Here is a 27,588-nt window from a genome sequence, read left to right as displayed (position 1 = left end):
CCTTCCCCAAGGAGACCTCCATCCAACCTTTCACTTTGGGGACTACTGGACACTGGCTCTGAGCTGACGTTGATTCCAGGGGACTTAAAACATCATTGTGGTCTTCCAGTTAAACTAGGGGCTCATGGAGGTCAGGTAATTAATGGAGTTTTAGCTTAGGTCTGACTTACAGTGGCTCCAGTGGGTCCCTGGACTCATCCTGTGGTCATTACCCCAGTGCCAGGATGCAGAATTGGCACAGACATACTTAGAAGCTGGCAGAACTCCCACATGGGTTCCCTGACTGCTAGGGTGAGGGCTATCATGGTGGGAAAGGAAGCCCTTACAGCTGCCTCTACCTAAAAAAATAGTAAATCAAAAAAAATATCACATCCCTGGAGGGACTGCAGAGATCAGTGCCACCATCAAGGACTTGAAAGATGCAGAAGTGGTGATTCCCACCACATCCCCATTAACTCTTCCACTTGGCCTGTGCACAAGACAGATGGATCTTGGATAGTGGATTATCATAAGCTTAACCAAGTGGTGACTCCACTTGCAGCTGCTGTACCAGATGTGGTTTCACTGCTTGAGCAAATTAACACATCTCCTGGTACCTGGTATGCAGCCATTGACTATGCAAATGCCTTTCTCCACTCCTGTGCATAAGGCCCACCAGAAGCAATCTGCTATCAGCTGGCAAGGCCAGCAATATACCTTTACTGTCCTACCTCAGGGGTATATCAACTCTCCAGCTTTTTGTCATAATCTTATTTGGAGAGATCTTGATCGCTTTTCGCTTCTGCAAGATATCACACTGGTCCATTACATTGATGACATTATGCAGAGTGGATCCAGTGATCAAGAAGTAGCAAACACACTGGACTTATTAATGTGACATTTGCATGCCAGAGGATGGGAAATAAATCCGACTAAAATTCAAGGACCTTCTGTCTCAGTAAAATTTCTAGGGATCCAGTGGTGTGGGGCCTGTCCAGATATTCCCTCTAAGGTAAAGGATAAGTTGCTGTGTTTGGCCTCTCCTACAACCAAGAAAGAGGCCCAATGCCTAGTGGGCATATTTGGATTTTGGAGGCAACACGTTCCTCATTTGGGTGTATTACTCCAGCCCATTTACTGAGTGACCTGAAAGGCTGCCAGTTTTGAGAGGGGTCCAGAACAGAAGAAGGCTCTGCAACAGGTCCAGACTGCTGTGAAAGCTGCTCTGCCACCTGGGCCATATGACCCAGCAGATCCAATGGTGTTTAATGTGTCAGTGGCAGATAGGGATGTTGTTTGGAGCCTTTGGCAGGCTCCCATAGGTGAATCGCAATGGAGACTACTAGGATTTTGGAGCAAGGCCCTGCCATCTTCTGCAGATAACCACTCTCCTTTTTTTTTTTTTTTTTTTTTTTTTTGGTGAGATGCAGTGTCACTCTCGCCAAGCTGGAGTGCAGTGGTGCGATCTCGGCTCACTACAACCTCCACCTCCTGGGTTCAAGCGATTCTCCTGCCTCAGCCTCCCAAGTAGCTGGAAATACAGGTGTGCGCCACCACTTCCAGCTAATTTTTGTATTTTTAGTAAAGATGGGGTTTCACCATGTTGGCCAGGATGGTCTCAATCTCTTGACCTCGTGATCTGCCCACCTCAGCCTCCCAAAGTGCTGATTACAGATGTGAACCACCACGCCCAACCAACTACTCTCCTTTTCAGAGTCAGCTCTTGGCCTGTTACCAGGCTTTGGTGGAAACTGAATGTTTGACTATGGGTCATCAAGTCACCATGCGACCTGAACTGCCTATCATGAGCTGGGTGCTTTCAGACCCATCTAACCATAAAGTGGGGTGTGCATAGCAGCATTCCATCATCAAATGGAAGTGGTATATACGTGATCAGGCTCAAGCACGTCCTGAAGGCACAAGTAAATTACATGAGCAAGTGGCTCAAATGCCCATGGCCTCCACTCCTGCCACCATGCCTTCTCTCCCCCAGTCTGCATCGATGGCCTCATGGGGAGTTCCCTATGATCAGTTGACAGAGGAAAAGAAGATTAGGGCCTGCTTCACAGACGGTTCTGCATGATATGCAGGCACCACCCAAAAGTGGACAGCTGCAGCACTACAGCCCCTTTCTAGGACATCCCTGAAGGACAACGATGAAGGGAAATCTTCCCAGTAGGCAGAACTTAGAGCAGTGCACCTGGCTGTGCACTTTGCATGGGAGGAGAAATGGCCAGATGTGTGATTATATACTGATTCATGGGCTGTAGCCAATAGTTTGGTTGGATGGTCAGGGACTTGGAAGGCGCATGATTGGAAACTTCGTGGCAAAGAAATTTGGGGAAGAGGTATGTGGATGGACCTCTCTGAGTGGTCAAAGAGTGAAGATATTTGTATCCCATGTGAGTGCTCACCAATGGGTGACCTCAGTGGAGGAGGAGTTTAATAATCTAGTGGATAGGACGACCCATTTTGTGGACACCACTCAGCATCTTTCCCCAAAACCCCCTGCCATCAGCCATGGCCAACAAAGTGGCCATGGTGGCAGGGATGGAGGTTATGCATGGGCTCAGCAACATGGACTTCCACTCACCAAGGCTGACCTGGCTATGGCCACTGCTGAGTGCCCAATTTGCCAGCAACAGAGACCAACACCAAGGCCTCAGTATGTCACCATTCCTTGGGTGATCAGCCAGCTACCTGGTGGCAGATTGATTATATTGGACCTCTTCCATCATGGAAAGGGCAGAAGATTGCCCTCACTCAAATAGACACTTACTCTGGATATGGGTTTGCCCATCCTGTATGCAATGCTTCTGCCAAGACTACCATTTGTGGAATGCTTTTTGTTGTTGTTGTTGTTGTTGTTTTGAGACGGGGTGTCACTCTATTGCCCAGGCTGGAGAGCAGTGGCACAATCTTGGCTCTCTGCAACATCCGCCTCCCGGGTTCAAGTGATTCTCCTGCCTCAGCCTCCCAAGTAGCTAGGATTACAGGCACCCGCCACCACACTCAGCTAATTTTTGTATTTTCAGTACAGATGGGGTTTCACCATGTTGGCCAGGCTGGCCCTGAACTCCTGACCTCAAGTGATCTGCTCGCCTCGGCCTCCCAAAGTGCTGGGATTACAGGCGTGAGCCACCGCACCCGGCCGACTCATGGAATGCCTTATCCACCATCATGGCATTCCACGCAGCACAGCCTCTGACCAAGGCATTCACTTTGCAGCTAAAGAAGTGCGACAGAGGCCGGGCGCGGTGGCTCAAGCCTGTAATCCCAGCACTTTGGGAGGCCGAGACGGGAGGATCACGAGGTCAGGAGATCAAGACCAACCTGGCGAACACAGTGAAACCCCGTCTCTACTAAAAAATACAAAAAACTAGTTGGGCGAGGCGGTGGGCACCTGTAGTCCCAGGTACTCGGGAGGCTGAGGCAGGAGAATGGCGTGAACCTGGGAGGCGGAGCTTGCAGTGAGCCGAGATCTGGCCACTGCACTCCAGCCTGGGCGACAGAGTGAGACTCAGTCTCAAAAAAAAAAAAAAAAAGAAGGCTGATGCTCATGGAATTCACTGGTCTTACCGTGTTCTCCACCATCCTAAAACAGCTGGATTGACAGAACGGTGGAATGGCCTATTGAAGTCACAATTACAACACCAACTAGGTGACAATACTTTGCAGGACTGGGGGAAAGTTCTCCAGAAGGCCGTGTATCCTCTGAATCAGCGTCCAGTACATGGTACTGTTTCTCCCACAACCAGGATTCACAGGTCCAGGAATCGAGGGGTGGAAGTGGAAGTGGCACCACTCACCATCACTCCTAGTGATCCACTAGCAAATTTTAATTTTTTTTTTTTTTTTTTATTTGAGACGGAGTCTCGCTCTGTCGCCCAGGCTGGAGTGCAGTGGCGCGATCTCGGCTCACTGCAAGCTCCGCCTCCCGGGCTTACGCCATTCTCCTGCCTCAGCCTCCCGAGTAGCTGGGACCACAGGCGCCCGCCACCTCGCCCGGCTAGTTTTTTGTATTTTTTAGTAGAGACAGGGTTTCACCGTGTTCGCCAGGATGGTCTCGATCTCCTGACCTCGTGATCCACCCGTCTCGGCCTCCCAAAGTGCTGGGATTACAGGCTTGAGCCACCGCGCCCGGCGCAAATTTTTTGCTTCCTCTCCTGCAACATTATGTTCTGGTGGCCTAGAGGTCTTAATTCCATAGGGAGGAGTGCTGCCACCAGGAGACACAACAATGATTCCATTACACTGGAAGTTAAGATTGTCACCTGGACACTTTGGGCTCCTCCTCCCTTTAAGTCAACAGGCTCAGAAGGGAGTTACAGTGTTGGTTAAGGTGACTGACCCAGACTATCAAGATGAAATCAGTCTACAATTCCACAACTGAGGTAAGGAAGAGTATGCATGGAATACAGGAGATCCATTAGGGCATCTCTTAGCATTACCATGCCCTGTGATTAAGGTCAATGCGAAACTACAACAGCCAAATCCAGGCAGGACTACAAATGACCTGGACCGTTCAGGAATGAAGGTTTGGGTCACTCCACCAGGAAAAAAAACCATCACCTGCTGAGGTATTTGTGGAAGGCAAAGTTAATACAGAATGGGTAGAAGGTAGTCATCAATACCAGCTATGACCACGTGACCAGCTGCAGAACTGAGGACTGTAACTGCCATGAGTATTTCCTCCTTTGTTTGTTAAAAACATGTTTGTGTATGTATACACTTGTACTAATATCTTCACTTTATATTTGCCTTTCCTTTATCATGTGACATAAGATTTACTGATTTCATAACAGCATTTAAGTATTGTTAACTTTATGTAATAGTATTTGGGTTGGGGATTGGTGTGTTTCTGGTTGTATGAAGGATAGTTTTATTATATTACATGTAATTATGACATTATTGTCTTTATTTGAAAATTACATATGATCTCAGGAGATGTGTATGGGTTCAAGTTGACAAGGGGTGGGCTTGTAATGTTAATACTGTCAACTTGATGGGATTGAAGGATGCAATATTGATCCTGGGTGTGTCTGCGAGGGTGTTGCCAAAGGAGATTAACACTTAAGTCACTGGGCTGGGGAAAGCAGACCCACCTTTAACTGGGTAGGCACCATCTAATCAGCCACCAGGGAATACAGAGCAGGCAGAAAAACATGAAGAGGTGAGATGGGCCTAGCCTCCCAGCCTATATCTTTCTCCCATGCTGGATGCTTCCTGCCCTCGAACATCAGACTCCAAGTTCTTCAGTTTGGGGACTCGGATTAGCTCTCCTTGCTTCTCAGCTTGCAGACGGTCTATTGTGGGACCTTGTGATCATGTAAATCAATAATAAATTCCCGTTTGGAGATACATCCTATTAATTTTGTCCCTCTAAGAGAACCCTGACTAAAACAAGTAGTGTGGGGCTCGTGACAAAAACTGGTAGCTTTGCTGCCAAAGGGGGGTCCTGTCGCATGACAGAGCTGTTGTCCACAGCAAATACCAACTCACACTACTGGAATTATAAATTTCACTATTTGAATAACCACTGCTCAATTCAGAATTTAGCAGCTTTTCTGAAGGAACCATAAATAGGAATTCAATGGTTCCTATAGTAGGAACTGGACTTGGTAATCCCAGCCTGTAATCCCAGCACTTCGGGAGGCCAAGGCGGGCGGATCACTTGAAGCCAGGAGATTGAGACCAGCCTGGCCAACACAGTAAAATCCTATCTCTACAAAAAATACAAAATCGTAAAAACTAGCTGGGCGCAAATTTTTATTATTTAGGTGGTACACACTTGTAATCCCAGCTACTCAGGAGGCTGAGGCAGGAAAATCGCTTGAACCCAGGAGGCAGAGGCTGCAGTGACCCGAGATCATGCCACTGCACTCCAGCCTGCGTAACAGAGCGCGACTCCGTCTCAAAAAAAAAAAAAAAAAACAGTTCCTATAGTAGTATTGGCACACCTGTGACCCATTTATAACAGACGAATGCGGGTGGGAAGCCCTATTCTGTGCTCGTCCAGCCTACTTTACATATAAAGTATTATTGTAACTCCAGATCATGACAGGGAAAATGCTGAGAAATGAGTTCATTAAAGAGCTTTTAAAAGCCTAACAGATTATAATGTCAAAGAATTCCATGAAAAGCAACTATTCAAGTGCTTTTACTATTCAGTTATGCCTTTTTCCTATTCTATCGCTGACAACTATTATTACTAGTTATGCTTTGGGAGCTGTTATGAACCAAAAACTAAAAAGGATGTCTATAACTAGTTTGTTTTTTTGTTTGTTTGTTTTGAGACGGAGTCTCGCTCTGTCGCCCAGGCTGGAGTGCAGTGGCCGGATCTCAGCTCACTGCAAGCTCCGCCTCCCGGGTTCACGCCATTCTCCGGCCTCAGCCTCCCGAGTACCTGGGACTACAGGCGCCCACCACCTCGCCCAGCTAGTTTTTTGTATTTTTTAGTAGAGACGGGGTTTCACCGTGTTAGCCAGGATGGTCTCGATCTCCTGACTTCGTGATCCACCCGTCTTGGCCTCCCAACGTGCTGGGAGTCTATAACTAGTTTTGATAGAGGCAGGAGGCAAACAAATGTCTAGGCAGACAGGGGCGGGTCCTCAGTGAAACCCGAACTTTAATCTGAAAACTGTCCTGGGTAAATCCTCGGATCGGATTGAGAACCTGCCTTCCAGTTTGGCATGATTGATCCCCATCCTTCACCTATTTAACCTGTAACTACCCTTTCCTAATTGGTTTTCTACACTGTCCTGCCCACCTTTGAGTGGTGTCTTCGCTTTGACCTTTTTTGCATACTCACAAACCAATCAGCACACACTCCCCATTCTGAATCAATAAAGAGCCCCAGGCTCAGCCATATTGGGGAACTTTCCTGTCTTCGGGTAGTAGAACCACCCACCACGTTCTCTCTTTTTGCTAAGAGCTTTCCTTTCGGCCGGGCGCGGTGGCTCAAGCCTGTAATCCCAGCACTTTGGGAGGCCGAGGCGGGTGGATCACGAGGTCAGGAGATCGAGACCATCCTGGCTAACACCGTGAAACCCCGTCTCTACTAAAAATACAAAAAACTAGCCGGGCGCGGTGGCGGGCGCCTGTAGTCCCAGCTACTCGGAGGCTGAGGCAGGAGAATGGCGTAAACCCGGGAGGCGGAGCTTGCAGTGAGCCAAGATCGCGCCACTGCACTCCAGCCCGGGTGACACAGCGAGACTCCGTCTCAAAAAAAAAAAAAAAAAAAGAGCTTTCCTTTCGATTAATAAATTCTACTCCACTCACGTGCCTAATCTGTCCTGCTCGTGAGACAAGAACCTGGACCTAGTTGAGCTAAGGAGCAAAAATCCTTCATCAGCTTCATGGTCAAAGAGAACTTAAAAGGACATCTGTGCCATCCTTAACAACATACCATAAAAGTCCAGTAAATTTAATTTTCCCCAGAAATACATAATGACATTTACATGATACAATCTACTCAAAACTTTTCCTAATATAAGTCACAGGGTAAAAATACAGTCAAAAACACCAATACATTTTAAATATCATTTATCAGAATGCGGATTATCAAAGGGCAGCTTTTATCCATCGTAATCTTTCCCCTACCCAGCCCTCAGCATCCCCACATCCCACACACACACACTCCCAGATGACTTCCTGGGAGCGTGGTTCATGGAATATGAACAGTAGCTAAAATGCAGCCTAAGAGGGTAAAACCGATAGAAAATTACACAGTTTCAAAGTGGGAAGGTCATGAGGCTGCGAGCACATCTACCTAGACACTTAGCATCTGTATTTCATCAACAGTTAAGCTATTCTTTACCTGTCACCACATAAATAGAATACGATTTTAAAATACACACACACCCCTACCTTATGGAAAATGATCCTAGAAAGGTAATGCTAGTGTCATTTTTCAAGTTAAAGTACTATTTTTTTTCCCCAGAAATCCCCAGTTTTCAATAAATTAAAGAGATTATCCAATTTTACAGTTATTCCATTCTGAAACATGTATAAGTACAATATACTCTTTAAATGCTCTAGAGATGTTAAACTGGTTCTTCGAGTATTCATGTATGAATTTCATCTAACACGGAATCACTTGAAGTTACTATTCAGTTATGCCTTAAATGCTTAGTTACATATTTTTTGGATAAAAGGATATGACACTATTATTTTCAAATCTGGATGTTCAGGAGAATCAAAAAATGAACTCTTGTGAATAAGAAGCATTTACTCTTAAAAAAAAAAAACTCTCATTGACCATTTACACTATTCCTCTTCTATCCATACAGAAAATAAAGTTAACTTTAAATAGATTTGTGAGTAAGAGTCAAGAGAATTTGAAAGCTGGGAACAGAAGTTCCTATGCTTTACTGAAGCACCAGTTTAATCTGACACTCACTGTGGCCTTGAATGAGTCACCTTTCAGGGCTGAGTTCTCTAATCTGTAAAATGAGAGTGTTATGTTAAATGTTTACTGAGGTTGACTATTCTATCAGCTACTTGTAATTTGGCTGCATCATTTCAGTTAGCTATAAATAAACCTCCTAAGACCCTCAATGTGAATATGAACTATTATTTCATATATCAGGTATTCTCAATCACAACTGAGTTGAGGTTTATTAAAAAAGAAAAGCTTTTTGGCAAAGGGACGGACTGAAAACAAATTCACCAGTGCATGGTGCCCTGCTTGAGCCAATGTGAGTAGAGCTTAAGAAACTCCACCCAGTTCTGGCTAACATCAAAGGAGACTCAACACCACTCTGCCAGAAAATAAGCCCCGTATTATCTAACCAGGTACCAAGGGAATACACAGTTTTCAAGCACAGCACTTCATATATCTGATCTTTCATTCTGACGATATGCCTGAAGTGAAACTATCAGTGAGCATAGTTTTTGAAAATAGGTAAACTAAGGCAAGAGGCAACTACATGGCATGGTGATAAAATACTCTCTTAACTACAGTCTCACTATTAAGAGCTAGGTGCTCATAAACAGGAAATAAGAATATAGGATGAGGCCACAGTACTTTCTCTGTTGTATGCTTTACTTTGGATAGTTCACAAACTCTGGAATTAATTACTGTACTAAAAATATTTTACAGGTCTATACAGATTAAACAGTGTTTGTTAATATCTAACTTAATTACACAGAAGTTCTGAAGAACCTTTTAAGTTCCATGAAGTCCTCCTGAAAATTTTAGGTCATTCGCATCTAGAGCCATTCACTTGCCGTCTGTGCTCATTCTGTCTGATGAGAAATTGGCAATCTGGTTTACCAATGGCCTGTTGCTGACTCTGTCCTCTATTTATCCCTTGAAAGGTGCTACTATGAGAGCTAAAATGAAGGGAAAAAAAACTCATGAAAAGCTAGAACAGAGCTTGGGCAACATAGCAAAACCCCATCTCTACAAACACATGCAAAAATTAGCCAGGCATGGTGGCACGTGCCCTGTAGTCCCCGCTACTCAGGAGGCTGAGGTGGGAGGACTGATTGAGCCTAGGAGATTGAGGCTGCGGTGAGCCACTATTTCACCACTGCACTCCGGTGTGAGCAACAGAGTGAAACCCTGACTCAAAAAAAAAAAAGCAAGAATAGAAGCCTAACTCCCACCATCATACTCACTTTTCCTAACCACTGTAGTACCTTCATTTTACTGTGTCATATTAGCCAAATTTCTACCAACATTCATTTGCAGTAGCCAGCATTCTCTTTTTAAAAGTACAGAATCCTATTTCTTAATTTAAAAGCGGGTAAGAAAATGTACACCCCTGGAAAGACCATTGTTCATCCCAGAGATGGTTCTATTGAAGATGTCTGAATTTTTGGTTCTGGTGTGAAAAAGGAAGAAAAATATTTTGGCAACGTGGGAACTTCCAGGGAATAAAGCAGATATAGACATGGTATCAAAGTAGGGAGAGGGTATACAGGCCCAGGAGCCCTAGGAGGCAAAAGAAAGGGAGTTAATACAATGCCAAAGACAAGCTTGGTATCTTTCGAAATATTGCCTCCTGGCAGTTTCAGCAGAAAGGAAGAAACTTTCTTCTCAGTGACTTGACTACTTTAGAAACAAAGTTGTAAGTGATAACTTTGTTTCCTTGAGGCAAATCATTTTGAGTTCCAAACAACCCACTTAATACACTTTTAATAATTATTACTAAAGGGAGGATACTGCGTATAATGCTCCCTTATATTTTCTCTATAATCCATAGCCTGTCCTTTTTTGGGTGAGTGGGTGGGTTATGGACAAGACACATAACCGTAAAGATATCTGGGTTAATATTTTATTTTATACGTTTGTTTTTGCATGACATTTAAATGACAGAGAATTCTAAAGCCAACACTAAGCTGCTATCCTAGGACATTAGTGAGAATGCTGTGGCCAAAATACAGTGCTTGTTCCTCAGGCTTGAAAGGAACCCCACGTTGCAGCCAGTGTGGGAGATCATTTATTATCTTGATGGATACAGGTATAGCCTGCTTCATAATAATTTCATATTCAACATCAGATTTTTTTTTAGTATGCCTAGCAGGTTTTTAGTTACTAATTAACTTTATTACCCAGATTTGTTTCTTACTGAACTTCTTTCAGAGGCCTGTTACACATCAAGCCGAACTTTGTCTGGCAGTTGTGTTGTTTTTAATTTATTTCACCACAAAATCCTGATTTATACTTTCAAGCAAAATGGTATTTTACTTAAAAATAAATCTTTAGCAAGGATGTCTGTAGGAATCAACTACCATCTTACACAGTTCGCAAACTTATGATTCCTCAGACAAATCTGAATTTCTTCTGCTTCTCCTCCGAACAAGACTTGCAGATAGCAACAGACAACTGAGGAAGATCTTGACTATCCTGAGCAATGAACTACAACCCCCCTGTAGAATATATTAACTGCACACCCCTAGGTTCCTCCCTACACAGTTCAAGGACAACAGCTGTGCGATTACAAACTGATGGAATTTCCAGGCTTGACAGGGTTCTGTTCATAACCACCATTTGTCCTGTTCATCATAGGATTAGCAACAGCAGAGAGCCCTTGATTACTAGAATAGCTGAGGCCGTCACACAGCTACATTCCTACATGAAAGAACACACCGATACAGGTTTAAAGAAGTTACATTTTACTTTCATGTAGTTACCAAAGAGTCCCCCCCACTCCCCTCCATTTAAGGGAGCCCTGTCCTCTGGATATAAAAATACTGTATACACTTGCACACACATATTCACATACATAAAACCTTGCATCACAAAGTTAAAAGGTTACCTTGCTTCCTTACTGGAACTATCCAGGCAGCTTGTGTTCAGTCCTGACTAAATGCACTTTGGATCAGGCACCTGCCTTCAACATTTCTGTTCAAATGAATTTCAATCTATTTCTCCAGGAAGAATAAACCAGATACCTCCCACTGTTAGCCATGTGATACAGGCAGCATGATGTCTGTAGTCTGGTTATGTAGGCCAAAATAAGAAATGACAATGACACAGCATTTACATTTCTGATATCACCATCCTTAAGAATGAATCTTCTATTTTACTGAATTTTTTAAATGAGTAAAACTTTAAAAGATTCTTAATAATACCTAACCCCTCCAAATTTTGAAAAAGGAGCATTTTTTAAAACTTTACATTTATCCCACTTCCTTCCTCTAATTAACACAGAAAAACATTCAGAGTTAATCTATACCAATCCAAAAATTATTTCTAATCACATTCTAAAGGCTTTTTGTTTTGTTTTGTTTTTTTGGAGACAGGGTCTTGGCCTGTTGGCCCAGGCTGGAGAATACAGTGGCATGATCTTGGCTCACTACAACCTCCAACTCCTGGGTTCAAGTGATTCTCCTGCCTCAACCTCCTGAGTAGCTGTGATTGCAGGTGTGCATACCACCATGCCTGGCTAATTTTTGTATTTTCAGTAGAGAGGAGGTTTGGCCAGACAGGTCTCAAACTACTGGCCTCAAGTGGCCACCTCTTGAGGCCACCTCGGCCTCCCAAAGAGCTGGGATTACAGGCATGAGCCACCGTGCCTGGCTCTAAAGGCTTACACCAGTTCAAATGATCTAGGATCAAATCCCCTTACTTTAACAGATGAAAAAAAATGAGAAATGGAAAAATCAAGCCACTTATAAATGAGGCTGGGACAAAGGATCAGGCTAAAAGAGCCAGAGAACACCAAAAACAGAAGAAGAGCATGACAAAATAAGCAAAACCTTGTAGTTTTGTAGTTTCTGCTTTTATCTAAAACAATGACTTCCCTGTACTTCGAATACTTTTTGAATTATACCACTTATATATACCTTTACCTACCTACTACTTATACCTATTTTTTTCTTCTTCAAGGAGGGAGGCAGGCAGGAAGAATCCTGAACATCAGGAAAACATTCCACCTGATCTTTAAAGGGACCCCAATGCCTAGATGTCTTTTTTTTTTTTTTTTTTTTTGGAAATCCACACTCTTTCCTGTGATATCAAGGCTGACTGAGAAGACTTAGTCCTATCACCTACCATAGTCATCAGCAGCTTTCCATGTGGGGTCTCCCTACAATTTAGTCACATGGGACCATCTGCATTCTTACATTATCACTGTACACCCTATGCTCATTTGCTCTCCACACTTGAAGTTATCTTCTCTCCCTCCTCATTTGTGAAAGTCTTGAAATCAAAGTTCACATCAATTATCTTACCACCTTTTCTATGACTCCTTTTTAGAATCTTTCTCCTAGTGGTATTCAAACCTAATACATCATCAGTACTTACAACAGTAGAGTCTGGTCTATACTGTAGTTCAGTGGTCCCCAAACCTTTTTGGCATCAGGGACAGGTTTCGCGGAAAACAATTTTCCACAGATAGCAGGAGAGGTGAGGGGGAGGAGATGGTTTTGGGATGAAACTCTTCCACCTCAGATCATCAGGCATTCTCATAGGATTCTCATAGGAGCATGCAACCTAGATCCATCACATGCTCAGTTCACAAGAGGGTTCACGCTCCTATGAGAATCTAAAGCTGATCTGACAGAAGGCAGAACTCAGGCACACTCATCGCAAAGTTAATGTAATGCTGTTCACCTGCTGTTCACCTCCTGCCGTGCAGCCCAGTTCCTAACTGGCCATGGACTGGTCCTAGTCTACAGACCGAGTGTTGGGGACCCCCACTGTAGTTAGCTGTATATACCAGCTCCTGTAAACTGCTTGGTCCCAGAAGAGAAGGACCTCATCAAAGTGATGTGCAAACCGTCTCTGTTCCTAGTAGATTACACAGGAGACAGGCCAAAATGATAAAAACCAACAAAACAAGGGGCTAAAAACACATTTCTAAAATGACACAATGGAAGTTATTAGAAATTGAATCTAATTTGAAATTAATCAAAAGTTCCAAAATTACAAAACCTCTTCACAACTATAGAAAGAATAAACAGATTCAAGGCTGAAGGGTTATCAACAATTATGAATATTCACTTTGGCCAGGCGCGGTGGCTCATGCCTGTAACCCCAGCACTTTGGGAGGCTGAGGTGGGCGGATTACGAGGTCAAGAGATTGAGACCATTCTGGCCAACAAGGTGAAACCCCTCTCTACTAAAAATACAAAAATTAGCCGGACGTGGTGGTGCACACCTGTAGTCCCAGCTACTTGGGAGGCGAGGCAGGAGAATCTCTTGAACCTGGGAGGTGGAGGTTTCAGTGAACCGAAATCACACCACTGCACTCCAGCCTGGGTGACACAGCAAGACTCTGTCTCAAAAAATAATAAAAAAAAAGAATATTCACCTCATTTCGTCCACTTTCTAAATTCAAACTTTCTTGAGTTTGTACAAGAGCAAGCATGTTTTCTGGAATTAAGGAAAGAAAGCCAGTAAGGAGTAACCGTATGAACCAGCTCTCCATGCTAGTCATCTAATCATTATTAGGCAAAGCAACAAAAATAGCTCTCTCTGCTTTTAGAAAAGCATGACATGATGCAATATAGCAAAAACAAATATTCAAGATGGTTGACCAGTTACTGGCCTGGCATGGTGACTCACACCTGTAATCCCAGAACTTTGGGAGGCCAAAGCAGGAAGACTACTTGAGCCCAGGAATTCAAGACTAGCCTGGGCAAGATGGCAAGACACCATCTCTACAAAAAAAATTTTTTTAATTAGCTGGGCTTGGTGGTGTGTGCCTGTAGTGCCAGCCTCTCAGGAGGTTGAGGCGGTAGGATTCCTTGAGCCCAGGAGCTTGAGAATGCAGTGAGCTATGATTACAGCACTGTACTCCAGTCTGGGCAAGAAAGTGAGACCACATCTCTGAGAGACAGAGAGAAATACAGAAAGGTATCAGCTACTACCATCATGTTAATGTGATCATATAAATATAAAACTTTTATAATTATTAAAATATTAAATCTCTATAGTTATCAGCTCATATTATCTGTCAGAAAGTAATAAACATATCATGTAACTTTAGGATGACTTAGTGCTGAGGAGATTGGAAGAAAGGAAGAATACTCATACTTGATCAGCTCTTAGCTTTTGAGAAATATTTTATTAAAGAAAAAATTCTCTTTCGGCTGGGCCTGGTGGTTCATGCCTATAATCCCAGCATTCTGGGAGGCTGAGGCAGGAAAACTGCTTGAGCCCAAGAGTTCAAGACCAGCCTGGGCAACACAGTTGAGACTGCATCTCCACAGAAAACATTTTAAAATTAGCCTGCACACCTATGGTCCCAGCTACTTGGGAGGCTGAGGTGGGCGGATCACTTGAGCAAGGGAAGTTCAAGGCTGCAGTGAGCTGTGATAGCACCACTGCTCCAGCTTGGGCTACAGAGCGAGTCCCTGTCTTGAAAACAATAGATAACAAAAGAAAAGAAAAACTTATCCCATTAAGCAAAGTGAAGTTTCACTCTGTATCAGTCAAAATGAAGAAAAGTGGAAAGTACTTAACAAGCATTTTGTAGTTGTGGCAAAGGCCTTACTTTGACCTAATATCTTACAGATGCTTTCAAAAAGTGGGGGGAATATCATTATTAAATGAAAATTGAACAAGCAAAAATTGAAGAGATCTTTCAAGTTATTAGTAATATAACTTTTAATATTTTACCTGAAATACAAGTAAAAATCTGAGTTAAAAGTTAAAAACACACACACACACACACACACACACACACACAGAATCAGAATTGTTCAGGGACAGGGTTAAGCAGTATAAGTTTTATTTGTTGATGTTGTTTTGTTTTTGTTTTTTTAAGAGACAAGGTCTCACTATGTTGTCCAGGCTGGAGTGCATTGGCTAGTCACAGGTGTGCTCATTGTGCAGTACAGCTTCAAGCTCTTGGGCTCAAGCGATCCTCCAGTCTCAGCCTCCTGGGTAGCTGGGACTAGAAGCATGTGCTACTGCACCAAAAATCTCAGTGTTGTTAGTTTTCTTGCAGTAAGGGTAATCATGACACAGAGATACCTCCTTAAAGTTGATTCTGAGAGGCACCCACAATTGAGGGTCACTGAATTAATCAACAATCTACCTAATCCATTCAAGATAAAATTCACTGAAATGAAATACAACACAGGATTAATACAACTTAACACTAGAAAGACATCACATTCCCCCTTGTCAGGAAGGTGTTTTACAATCAGTTTACTAGATGTAGAATCTGAGGCACGGATTTTTGTGCAAGTGATTTACTAAGGGAGTGCTTTTAGGAGAAACCTATAAGGCCATGAATCTATTAACGTACACCACAATAACAGATTAAGAAACTAAAAGCTCACCTCTCAGAATTAGAAAAGGTTCTGGGAAAAGAAAGACTCAGCAAATTAGGATAGAAGATACATCCTTTATCTGACAAAGGGTAGCTACAAAGAAAAAAAGAAAACCTCCCCCAAATAAATATCATTCCCTTGAGATTGGATAGAAATGAGAATGTACACTATTGCCACTTCTAATCAATATTGTGCAATGAGCCAAGATAAAACATTAAAGGCATATGCATTGTTTTTAAAAAACCATAAGGATTGGCCGGGCGTGGTGGCTCAAGCCTGTAATCCCAGCACTTTGGGAGGCCGAGACGGGTGGATCACGAGGTCAGGAGATCGAGACCATCCTGGCTAACACGGTGAAACCCTGTCTCTACTAAAAAAAATACAAAAAAACTAGCCGGGCGAGGTGGCGGGTGCCTGTAGTCCCAGCTACTCGGGAGGCTGAGGCAGGAGAATGACGTAAACCCGGGAGGCGGAGCTTGCAGTGAGCTGAGATCCGGCCACTGCACTCCAGCCCGGGTGACAGAGCCAGACTCCATCTCAAAAAAAAAAAAAAAAAAAAAAACCGTAAGGATTATGAAGTAAAAAAAGATAACTCATTATTTGGAGGCAACCTGAGTACATACATAGAAAACTAAATAACGATTAGAATTAGTAAATTAATTAAGGTTGTTGAACTCTAAAATTAAAAACCCAATTATATTCCTATGTACCAGCAAAAACAATAGGAAATTTTAAAAATTTAAAATACCACCGTGTGCAGTGGCTCATGCCTGTAATCCCAGCACTTTGGGAGGCTGAGGCTGGCAAATCACTTGAAGCCAGAAGTTTGAGACCAGCCTGGCCAACATGGCAAAACCCCATCTCTACCAGAAATACAAAAATTAGCCGGTCATGTTGGCGCATGCCTGTAATCCTAGCTACTTGGGAGGCTGAGGCAAGAGAATCACCTGGGAGGTGGTGGTTGCAGTGAGCTGAGATTGCACCACTGCCCTCCAGCCTGGACAACAGAGCAAGATTCTGTCTCAAAAAAAAAAACAAAAACAAAAACCATTTACAATAGCATTTTAAAAATTACCTAAGAATAATTAATAAAAGGTATCTACGACTGCTACATAGAAAACAAAAAAAAATTGAAAGAAATTAAAGACTTAAATAAATGGCAAGATCACAATCATGTACTATTTCCAGACTTGATTTTTTTTTTGAGACGGAGTCTCGCTCTGTCGCCCAGGCTGGAGTGCAGTGGCGGGATCGCAGCTCACTGCAAGCTCCGCCTCCTGGGTTCACGCCATTCTCTGGCCTCAGCCTCCCGAGTAGCTGGGACTACAGGCGCCCGCCACCTCACCCGGCTAGTTTTTTGTATTTCTTAATAGAGACGGGGTTTCACCGTGTTAGCCAGGATGGTCTCGATCTCCTGACCTCGTGATCCGCCCGTCTCAGCCTCCCAAAGTGCTGGGATTACAGGCTTAAGCCACAGCGCCCGGCCTCCAGACTTGGTATTTTAAAGGTATCAAATATCCCCAAACTAATGTGTGTGTGTATATATATATATACACACATTTTATTTATTTATTTATTTTGAGATGTAGTCTCACTTTGCTGCCCAGGCTGGAGTGCAGAGGCACACGATCTCGGCTCACTGCAACCTCCGCCTCCCAGGTTCAAGCAATTCTCCTGCCTCAGCCTCCTGAATAGCTGGGATCACAGACGTGCCACCATGCCCGGCTAATTTTTGTATTTTTAGTAGAGACAGGGTTTCACCACGTTGGCCAGGCTGTTCTCAAACTCATGACCTTGTGATCTGCCTGCCTTGTCCTCCTAAAGTGTTGGGATTACAGGCGTGAGCTACCGCGCCCGGCCTAATCTATAGATTTAACATAACCCCAAGCAAAGTCCAGTAGGTTTTTTCTTTTCAAATCAAACTGAAAAGTTGATCCTAAGTTTTATATAGAAATTTAAAAAGCCAAGAACAGCTAAGATAATCTTTGAGAACAAACTTAGAGGAACTGAAACTACTGGATATCAAAACTCACTGATGGATTGAACTATGTGAAAATGCTGAAAACTGATGAGTTTCTAACCTATGGCAATGTCATATGTTTGAAACTAAAAATACATAAATACAGTAATGAAGACATTATGGTACCTGCACAACCACCAAGACAGAGGCCAATGTACTCGGTGTGCTGAACATCTGGGGGGAAAAAAAAACAACAAAAAGGCCAATGCAAGAGAATGGTTTTGAAACGGAACCACAAGGCATATGGATACTTAATATCTCACAAATGTGACACTGCAAAACAGTGGGGGAATTAACTGTCTTTTCAATAAGTGGTGCTGGGCCAACTGGATATTTTGAGCTCTACCTCACAGTATATACAAAAAGTAATTCCAGGTGGATGGCAGCCCTAAATGTGAATGGTAAACAATAACATGGTGAATATTTTCATGATCATGGAGGCAGATGAAGAAAACGAACGGATAATGGAGAGAGTAGAGAGACAGGGACAGGAGAAGGAAAAGAGAAAAGCGAAAAGAAGAGGATGAGGTGGGAGGATCATTTGAGCCCAGGAATTTGAATACAGCCTGGGCAAGGTGGCAAGAAGGGAGGGAGGGAAATTCCCCTCAGCAGTACTTACCAAGTTACAAGAAACAGATGGGCTTATTTCTAATTGTAACACTAAATGATTTTTTAAAAAAACGAACTGATGCCTTTAAAAGTGAGAAAAACTATTTTGAAGCTAGATTTTTACAGCCAACTCATCCATTAAGTGAAGGCTAAAATGGGAAATTCAAACACACAATAAGAAAAAAAATTATTGGCCGGGCATGGAAGCTCACGTCTGTAATCCCAGCACTTTGGGAGGCCAAGGCGAGTGGATCACAAAGTCAAGAGATGGACACCATTCTGGCCAACATGGTGAAACCCTGTCTGTACTAAAAACACAGCAAAATCAGCTGTGCACAGTGGCATGTGCCTATAGTCCCAGCTACTCGGGAGGCTGAGGCAGAAGAATCACTTAAACCCGGGAGGCGGAGGTTTCAGTGAGCCAAGATCGCGCCACTGCGCTCCAGCCTGGGCAACAGAGCAACACTCCATCTCAGATTTAAAAAAAAAAAAAATTATTTTCCATGCATTCTTTCTGAAAATGAACTTCAGCACAGACTCCAGGAAATGAAAAATGAACACAGCATCCTATGAAAGCTACAGTATCCAAGAAATAGTACCATTCGCCTACAAGAGAAATGAAATGCAATCCTAGGATGACGATAATGCACTAGGATCTAGAAACAACTCTGTCCAAAATTAACCTTTCCGCAGTGTAATTTAAAAAAGACCAAAGACTTAGACATGTGGTGCAAATGGTACTGAAAAAAGGTGCAATTGGCCGGGCACGGTGGCTCAAGCCTGTAATCCCAGCACTTTGGGAGGCCGAGACGGGCGGATCACGAGGTCAGGAGATCGAGACCATCCTGGCTAACACGGTGAAACCCCGTCTCTACTAAAAAAAATACAAAAAAACTAGCCGGGCGAGGTGGCGGGCACCTGTAGTCCCAGCTACTTGGGAGGCTGAGGCAGGAGAATGGCATAAACCCAGGAGGCGGAGCTTGCAGTGAGCTGAGATCCGGCCACTGCACTCCAGCCTGGGCGACAGAGCGAGACTTCGTCTCAAAAAAAAAGAAAAAAGGTGCAATTAACAACAGGGGAGGGGAGCAGTTTACTGAAAGAGAACTACACAACAAAGTACTAATCCAAACATAAGGCAAACTGAACTATGGCATTATTCTATATTATATATTTTAAAGAAATAAACCTTAGAATTAGAACACTCTCATCAAATTTACTAATATAAGATGGATCCAGAAAGAAGGATATTTTGTATTTACATACAAAAGAACATGTACAATATAATGTATCAAGAAAGAACAAAAAAGGAGAAAAGAGAGGGAGGCGGAAAGATGGAGATGACTCCAAAACAGCAGCTGAAATCAACTGAAAGACTTTTGCTGACTCTCCGAGTTTACTCTTAAGTGGGCAGAAGTCAAAGAGAACTTTGCCTGCCCACTGGAATGTGTTTCTCTATTGGTCTGGAGTCTACATGTGCTGACCTTTAAAAGACAGTATAAGGTTTGTCTGTTTTCCCTTCTGCTAGCAGGCTGCTAGACTGAACATGGTAGACAATGACTTTCCCTCTGATGTTGGCTGTGTTCAATACGCTATTGTTTTTCTTATACAAGCACTGGGAGATTTTTGCAATTGATGTATTTTTAATCATTTAAAACTAAGCAAGCCATGACATTATAAAAGGCAAACTTACACCATAAATGAAACTACTAACAAAAAACACAAACATAATCATCTGGGAATGGCAGGAGTCGGGGGGAGACCCTCTTCTAAACATAGCAAGCACCAAACAGCTGCTTTGACTTGCAATACTAAACCCCTTCCAAGTAATTTGGAAGTAAATTCAGGGTAACTAAAGATACAAAAAGCAATATGCAATAGGAGAAAGTATTTGGTTGTGAATAAAGAATCAAAAAAATGGGCCGGGTGCAGTGGCTCACACCTGTAATCCCAGCACTTGGGGAGGCCAAGGCAGGTGGATCATGAGGTCAAGAGATCGAGACCATCCAGGCCAACATGGTGAAATCCTGTCTCTACTAAAAATAAAAAAATTAGCCGGGCATGCTGGAGCACGCCTGTAGTCCCAGCTATTCGGGAGGCTGAGGCAGGAGAATTGCTTGAACCCGGGAGGCAGAGGTTGCAGTGAGCTGAGATCACGCCACTGCACTCCAGCCTGGGCAACAGAGTTTGACTCTGCCTTTAAAAAAAAAAATCAAAAAATGTACAAAATGAAAGGGACTGTGGCAAATACGGGGATTCTGTTTCTTCTCCCTGGGTGCTCAGAAAGACATTTCCTATTTCCCTTAGAGTTAGAAGTTGAGACCATGTGAGGGGGTTCTAGACAATGCAATGTGAGCTGAAGAAATATGCTTCACTACAAAGCACTTTATGAAATTCTCCTTGCTGGTGCTCTTTGCTATCAACCAACTAAATACAAAGAATCCAGCAGGAGACTCCAAGACACCAGATGGAAGGAGCTGAAGTCCCTCAATTACATGACAGCCACAGGCCAAACGCTCAGACTATGATGTGAGCAAGAAATAAACCATTATTGTGTTAAGTCACTGAAATGCTAGTTATGTTAAAGAGATAGCAACAATCCCAGCACTTTGGGAGGCCGAGGCGGGCGGATCACGAGGTCAGGAGACCGAGACCATCCTGGTGAACACGGTGAAACCCCGTCTCTACTAAAAAATACAAAAAAACTAGCCGGGCGAGGTGGCGGGCGCCTGTAGTCCCAGCTACTCGGGAGGCCGAGGCAGGAGAATGGTGTAAACCCGGGAGGCAGAGCTTGCAGTGAGCTGAGATCTGGCCACTGCACTCCAGCCTGGGCGACAGAGCAAGACTCCGTCTCAAAAAAAAAAAAAAGAAAAAAAGAGATAGCAACAACTATCCTAATTAATACAGAGATCTTACATATCTAACACCCTCATTTTACAAGTAAGGAAACTGATGAACAATGAGCTTTCCAAAAATTATACTAGTTGGTAGGAGAAACAGGTCTCCTGACTTTCTATTCAGGGACTTTTACACAATAAAAGACTTCTGTGCTACATTTATAAGTAAAAGTTATTATCCCAATATTTGTTCCAAAACCACAAAAAGGCAGTGCAATCATTTCTTTCTTTCTTTTTTTTTTTGGAAGCAGGGTCTCACTCTGGTGCCCAGGCTGGAGTGCAGTGGCATGACCATGACTTACTGCAGCCTCGACCTCCTGGTCACCTCCGTTTGTAAAAAGAAAAGAATTCTCTACAAAGTTCTTTTTCAGTCTACCATTTTATGATTTGACTCTCTTCATGTCGACAAAATTTCTTGAGTAGCTATTAGAACTATATAGGATTGTGGATATTTGACCATTTATTTACTGATAAAATGTGATTTCATACGGCTTGATTTAATAGTAAATGACAAGCACTGTGTTTTTTAAAAACACCAATTTTTATTAGGTATACATACCTACACACACTCTTTTTTTTTGAGACAGAGTCTCTGTCGTGCAGGCTAGAGTGCAATGGTGCGATCTCGGCTCACTGCAACCTCCACCTCCTGGGTTCAAGCAATTTTGATGCCTTAGCCTCCCAAGTAGCGGGGAATACAGGTGTGCATCACCACGCCCAGCTAATTTTTGTATTATTAGTAGAGACGGGGTTTCACCACACCGGCCAGGCTGATCTCCAACTCCTGACCTCAGGTGATCTGCACACCTCGGCCTCCCAAAATGATGAGATTACAGGCGTGAGCCACCACGACATCATTTTATAAGAAGAAATAATATGCTGACTCGACCGGGTGTGGTGGCTCACACCTATAATCCCAGTACTTTGGGAGGTCAAGGCAGGCAGCTCACCTGAGGTCACGAGTTCGAGCCTAGCCTGGCTGACGTGGTGAAACACCGTCTCTACTAAATTCAAAAATTAGCCAGGTGTGGTGGTGCACACCCATAATCCCAGCTACTCAGGAGACTGAGGCAGGAGAATCACTTGAACCTAGAAGGCAGAGGTTGCAGTGAGCTGAGATTGTACCACTGCACTCCAGCCTGGGCTACAAACGCTAAATTCTATCTCAAAATAATAACAATAATAATAATATGCTGACTTAGAGGCTCCTGGACTATTGTCATTAGAGCTATAAAGCAAAGTCTATACATCTGAAGAGAAATATCTTTTAAATACACTCTTCTCCTGTGTCCTTACTGCTTTGTATTATCTTACAAAGAAACTACTACACACACAATTTCAGTTAATGAACATAAAGGATAAAAATTAGTGACTATTTGGCCAAATGTTTTGGCCAAAATTGTTGCAATTACTATGTAAACATAAATCCTGCTTGCCTATTATTCCATCAGTTTACACTTCCACTTAATCATGGATTTAAGATTGAGTTTGCCTTGTCAGGCTCACAGAGGCTTAAATTACTCGTAAATAAATATTCCCACAAGAGACTACATCATAAACACTCATATTTATTACATCCCACTCAAATACAACAGTTTCTCTTCTAAAAATTGGCAATCTATACAAAACAGCAATTTAGATTGGCCTTCAGGACACAGAGGTATGATTCTTAGTAAATCACATTACATCAAGATGCTTTATTCTGAAGATGTAAGAAACGACCATACTTTTTCAAAAACACTATATGTCAAGTGAATAATGAACTTGTAGGGTTAGAGTATATGAAAAACTTATTTCCCTTGTCTTTAAGATTTTTCTAGAAGAATCTTAATCTTCCTATAAAACCACCTGACTGATAAAAGGAAGTCTGAAATCTTATCTCCAATTAAATCTTATCTCTAAATAAATAAAAGACTAAATTTCAGAAGTTTCTCAGATTTCATTTTTGCTGTTACAGTAATTAATATAAGTTATGCCATTATCTTATGCAGTTGATTTTAAGTGGTGAACACCACCTACATCATTACTTCCATATAGAACCACCACCAATTAATTAGTTCAAACTAAAAACAATGAAATAAAGTATTAAAATGTTCTCCATAACTAAGAAAATACTGTCATTGTCAGCTTTACTATTTCTACCCATCACCATGACTACCCCCCAAAACCCCACATATCAATACAACTTTCATCAAATTAGAATCAATTTACTTAAAAAAACAGAAACATATGCATCACCTATTAATATGTACACATCTGCCAGATAACGATTAGAGGCAGCAAGTATGCCAAGAGTCCAGAAAGCAGGTGAGAATCTTCTGTAGCCTAGAAAAAAGTGTATCTAGAGAAAACATAATAGTCTCCTCTATTCCCAAAGCACTTAAGACTAGTAAGACTTCCTGATGTCTCCAACTCATAAACGGTCATCATTTCACAGCTCAAGTAAACACATGAACGAAAATGTAAAATAAAAAAGAGTAAGGGAGAACCTTAAATTCTCCAGTTTACTCTCAAATTTTAAAACTCAGAAAAGAGAGATCCAAAGTGGTTTCCCTTTGCCAAAAGCCATCTAGAAAACTAGAGACAGAGCTACAATCAGGACAAAAGTCTCCCAACTGCCACCAAGCCCAGAGTTCCCTCCTCAAGATGAATACTCACTGAACCCACAAGAGAAGCACCAGTTCAGAGTGCAAACCTAGGTCAAATAGGCCCCTCGGTGCAGTGGTCCACACAGTGTTTTGAAAAATGGCCAATATCTCCAAAATCAGTAATCTTTGCATGAAAATACAGCTTTACAGCTTTTTAAAAAAACACAGGGCCAGGCGCCTTGGCTCAGTCCTGTAATCTCAGAACTCTGGGAGGCTGAAATAGGAGGATCACTTAAGACCAGGAACTCGAGACCAGCCTGGGCAGCATAGTGAAACTCCGTGTCCACAAAAAAACAAAACAAAACAAAACAAAACAAAAAAAAACCAGCCAAGCATGCACCTGTGGTTCCAGCTACTCAGGAGACTAAAGTGGGAGGATCGTTTGAGCCTGGGAGGTCAAGGCTGCAGTGACCCATGATTGTAGGACTGCACCTCAGCCTTGGGTGATAGTGTAAGACCCTCTCTCAAAAAAATAAAAAATCCGAAGATCAGGCCATGACTATGTATTTCCACTTAGCAACAATATACTGGAGCTGAGAAATAACTGACTCTGTATACCCATTCACACAATATCTGCAGCATAAGCTCTTAATCAAGACCAACTTCACTCACTTTAACTTCAAGAACGTTGCAGGGGCCAGGCACTGTGGCTCATGCCTATTATCCCAGCACTTTTGGAGGCCGAGGCGGACAGACCACCTGAGGCCAGGTGAGATCAACCTGGCCAACATGGCAAAACCCCATTTCTACTAAAAACACAAAAATTAGCTGGGTGTGGTGGCACACGCCTGTAGTCCCAGCTACTTGGGAGGCTGAGGCAGGAGAATCACTCGAACCCAGGAGGCAGAAGTTGTAGCGAGCCAAAAATCACGCCAATGTACTCTAGCATGGGAAACAAAGCAAGACTCCATCTCAAAAAAAAAAAAAACACACAAAATTGCAGGAGTTTAAGTACAAGACAGCTGCACTAAAGCTATTTAAATCAACATCAACTCTAAACATTTCTTAATGGTAGTAGAATCTTGGCTGGGTTTTAGTGGCTTGGTTTAACTAAATCACAAAGTCAGCAGACAGGAAAGGTGGGAGAGGGAGAGAAATGGAAAACAAAAGTACCACAAAATGGCCGGGCATGGTGGCTCACAAGGTCAGGAGTTCCAGACCAGCCTGGCCAAGATGGTTAAACCCCATCCCTACTAAAAATACGAAGATTAGCTGGGCATGGTGGCGGGCGCCTGTAATCCCAACTACTCAGGAGGCTGAGGCAGAGAATTTCTTGAACCCAGGAGGCGGAGGTTGCAGTGAGCCAAGATTGCGCCACTGCACTCCAGCCCAGGCAACAGAGTGAGACTCCTTCTCAAAAAAAAAAAAAAAAAAAAAAAAAAAAACCCATGACAAAACTAGTAGTAATTCCTTTAGAACATAATCAGAACTTCATTCACACATCCAAAATGTCTTACTTCTGGTCAGGTGCAGTGGCATAGGTCTGTAATCCCAGCACACTGGGAGGCCAAGGTGGGCAGATAGCTTGAGCCCAGGAGTTCAACACCAGCCTGGGTAACACGGCGAACCCCTGCCTCGATAAAAAATACAAAAAAGATTAGCTGGGTGTGGTAGCACACACCTGTAGTCCCAGCTACTTGGGAGGCTGAGGTGGGAGGATCATTGGAGTCTGGGAGGTTGCGGATGAGTGAGCCGAAATCATGCCACTGCACTCCAGCCTGGGCTGGAGTAAGACCCTGTCTCAAAATTAAATAAATAAGGCAGGTGGGGGGGCTCACATCTGTAATCCCAGCACTTTGCAAGGCCAAAGCAGGCAGATCACTTGAGGTCAGGGGTTCAAGACCAGCCTGACCAACAGGGTGAAACTCTATCTCTACTAAAAATATAAAAATTAGCCAGGTGTGGTGGTGTGCACCTGTAATTCCAGCTACTCGGGAGGCTGGCATGAGAATGCTTAAAACCCGGCAGACAGAGGCTGCAGTGAGCCAAGATGGCGCCACTGAACTCCAGCATGGGTGACAGAGCAAGACTCTCTAAATAAATAAATAAATAAATAAATGTATATGTTTTTTTAAGTCTTACTTCCTAGGAAGCAATCATCACTAACTCCTTTTTCAGTTTTGTCAACAACCTGAAAAGCTTGGTCCTGACACCTCTGCTTTATGGAAAAGGCAAGAATGCATACTGATTCCTAAGGTAGTAATCTGAATGGTTTAAAAGTCTACACATGTAGCTACAGACAACTACTATAATGGCAGAGATCTTACATGATATTTTAAGATCTAGTTCCAGTAGTAATAAAACTGCAGTAAAAAGAGGTAGGTCGGGCGCGGTGGCTCATGCCTGTAATCCCAGCATTTTAGGAGGCCAAGGTGGGAGGATCACGAGGTCAGAAGATCAAGGTCATCCTGGCTAACGTGGTGAAACCCCGTCTCTATTAAAACACAAAAAATTAGCTGGGCGTGGAGGTGTGCACCTGTAGTCCCAGCTACTCAGGAGGCTAAGGTAGGGAAATCGCTTGGACCCAGGAGGCAGAGGTTGCAGTGAGCCGAGATCGCTACTGCACAGAGCAACAGAGCAAGACTCCATCTCAAAAAATATTTATATATATTATATGTATTATACATTCCTATGTAATATAATTACATATTTTATATATATATGGCATTTCTGGCCAGGTGTGGTGGCTCACGTCTGTAATCCCACCACTTTGAAAGGTTGAGGTGGGAGGATTATCTAAGGCTAAGAGTTTGAGATCAGTCTTAGCAACATAGTGAAACCCTGTCTCAATTAGAAAAAAAAAAAAAATTTAAACACAGCATTTCCAGTCCTTTCAAACTCAGATGAAGTTTAATTAAAATCTTCAGGGGCACCCCAGTAAAGCAACAGCATACCTCGCACCCAGATGTTGGTTTCTAGTACCACTCTCTGATAAAGAAACCAAGACTCTTTGGAGAAATGACTAATTCTAGGACTGAGGAACAAAATATTCAAGATGAGCCTGAAGTACCTTGTATTGCCAGAAAGTTAGGAAGTGATTAAAAAAAAAAACAAAAACTGATAGGGGTAAGTTGGCCAGGTGAGGTGGCTCACGCCTGTAATCCTAGCACTTTGGGAGGTCAAGGCAGGCAGATCACCTGAAGTCAGGAGTTCAAGACCAGCCTGGCCAACATGGTTAAAACTCGTCTCTACAAAAAATACAAATATTAACCGGGCATGGGTGGGTGCCTATAATCCCAGCTGCTCAGGAGGCTAAGGCGGGAGAATTGCTTGAACCCAGGAGGTGGAGGTAGCAGTGAGCTGAGATCATACCACTGCACTCCAACCTGGGTGACAGAGTGAAACTCCGTCTCAAAAAAAAAAAAAAAAAAAGGATAGGAGTAAGTCAAAGGAACACAGGAGTCAACTAAAAAAGTTCCCAATGACCAAAGCTGGAACAATATAAACAAATAACTGAATAAATAAATGAGAATAAGCAAGTCTTCAGTGAAGAATTCCAAATAACAAGATACTCCACTTTCAGGAGGTGGAACATAACCCTTCATCCTTTATGTGTGCATAGCACACAGTGACCTCCTTCTAAAGAGTACAATATGAAAATGGGGGGGAAACAGAAATGTGACAAACACTACCTAAGCCAAGTGATCAAGACTAATATCAACAGTGATAAATCAGCTGGGCGCAGTGGCTCACGCCTGTAATC

The 27,588-nt window shown here is 43.0% G+C and overlaps 1 protein-coding gene across 4 annotated transcripts in view; it reads right to left on the bottom strand.

The window, feature by feature from the left end:
• The window catches only part of MAP4 (microtubule associated protein 4), a 231,005-nt gene that overhangs the window by 148,855 nt on the left and 54,562 nt on the right, over positions 1-27,588 (bottom strand). Inside the window, exon 1 of one of the 4 annotated variants that reach the window (XM_017955469.3) lies at positions 11,247-11,712. The exons of 2 other annotated variants lie outside the window; for them this stretch is intronic. The gene's annotated coding sequence lies outside the window, so the exon portion shown is untranslated. Of the gene's footprint in view, positions 1-9,443; positions 9,473-11,246; positions 11,713-27,588 lie in introns of those variants that run through there. One more of the 4 variants, XM_017955470.3, reaches the window with a different exon arrangement.

Source organism: Papio anubis, chromosome 2 (assembly GCF_008728515.1).
Source record: "Papio anubis isolate 15944 chromosome 2, Panubis1.0, whole genome shotgun sequence".
Classification (NCBI taxonomy): domain Eukaryota; kingdom Metazoa; phylum Chordata; class Mammalia; order Primates; family Cercopithecidae; genus Papio; species Papio anubis.
The sequence above is the reverse complement of the archived record's forward strand: the minus strand, read 5'-3'. Positions and strand labels throughout refer to the sequence as shown.